A 1,586-nucleotide genomic window follows, 5' to 3' on the forward strand; every position below is an offset into this window, starting at 1 on the left:
CGGGGAGCGGCAGGCGAGGGGGAGGGAGGGGAAACGGGGAAAAGCGACAGAATGATGGCAGTGATTAAAAAAAGCACCAGGAAAACCCAAGAGACAGCGTTTGTTAAACACAGGCTGCAGAAAAGCAAGAGGACGAGGCTGAGGTTTGGGCAGGGAGGATGAGACCTGCCCTGCACTGATGCCCAGCTCGGATGCAGCGGGCTCCGTCCAGCCCGGGTACATCACCCACAGCCCCAGGACAGGCACCCTGCATGGCGCAGCCCCTGACCACGAGCTTCCCCACAGCCCCAGCAAGGGGCTCACACGGAGCCACACACACCCACTGTGCTGGCCCACGGCCCCGAGCACGGCTCTGCCCTGTGGGAGCCCCGCACCGTCCCCAGAAACCCGGGTCGACCCGTATCCCTCCTGCCCTGGGCACGGTGGCCCCGGGCACGTCCCCAGGAGCTGGCAGGGCGCGGGAGCTTCTCACTGCTCTGTCCTCGTCCCCGCAGGCTCCTGCACGGGACGGGGCAGGAAAGGACAATAAATAGAGAACAACAGGACGGCGGGAGGTGGCTTCCCCTTCCCCGCAGACAGCAGGGCTTCCTCCCACCACCTGCATCTTCTTGCCCATCGAAGACGGAGTCAACTGGTTTATCCTGACCATGAAGGAGACGAGGCTACAGGAAAAATGCAGATCCGTGGGAACAGCACCGCAAGGATGCAAGAACTTGGCAGGACGACCTCCACAAACACTTTACAGAAAAGCCTTAATAGCCTCAGTCACCACTGCAAGACCCATGAGACACATCCAGACCCATCCCCGAGCCCTGCAGACGTGTAAACATCCATCCTCACTCCAGACACACCAGCAGCTTGTGACTTTTGCTCGTCCCAGCTAAAACAGCGATGCCTCCCGCAATGGTGTCAGTGGGGCTGGGGAAAGTGGGGACCCCCCAGGCCATCTCCTTCCACCCAGAGAGCTGGGCTCTTGCCGCTGGCCCGGTGCCCATCCCCAGCCTCGCAGCAGCCCCGGACAGTATTTTAGCTTCTCCCAGCCCCAGCGCATCTTGTGGCAGGTAGCTTGGGCTCCCCAGCTGGAGATGCTGCCCCAGTCACTTTTACTGGGGTGGCTCCAAAGGGGACAGGAGGCTGGTTGGGCTCCTTTCCCACGGGACTGGAGAAAACATCTGCTTGAGAAATGCCCAGCTTTTGACTTATGGCTTTATTCCAGCTTGGGCTGCAAGGCTGCAAGCTGGGAATTCAGCAAAAACAAACTATTCCAAAAATGTCTCAGCGGGGGAAAAAAAATAATCATCATCATCATCATCAAAACAAAGCATTTCAACAATTCCCTGCACAATCATAGCCAAAATGCTCCACCACATCCCTGCTGGCTGCCGGCTGGCTGGGAGGAGACCTCCTCCCACTGCAAATGGTACCATGAGAGCCTTTCTGCACTGGGGTGGAGGGACTGGGCCCGTCTGGGGGGCCGAGGCTGACCGCAGACGGCCGGGGCTTTGCTGGGACGCAGGAGCAGGGAGGTGAGCGACGTGGAGGCTTCTCCTCTCGCCCTGTGCAACCCCAGCCCCGTGACAGCGGCC

The sequence above is a fragment of the Phaethon lepturus genome, unplaced genomic scaffold (genome assembly GCF_000687285.1).
Source record: "Phaethon lepturus isolate BGI_N335 unplaced genomic scaffold, ASM68728v1 scaffold27477, whole genome shotgun sequence".
In the NCBI taxonomy this organism is placed as follows: Eukaryota; Metazoa; Chordata; class Aves; order Phaethontiformes; family Phaethontidae; genus Phaethon; species Phaethon lepturus.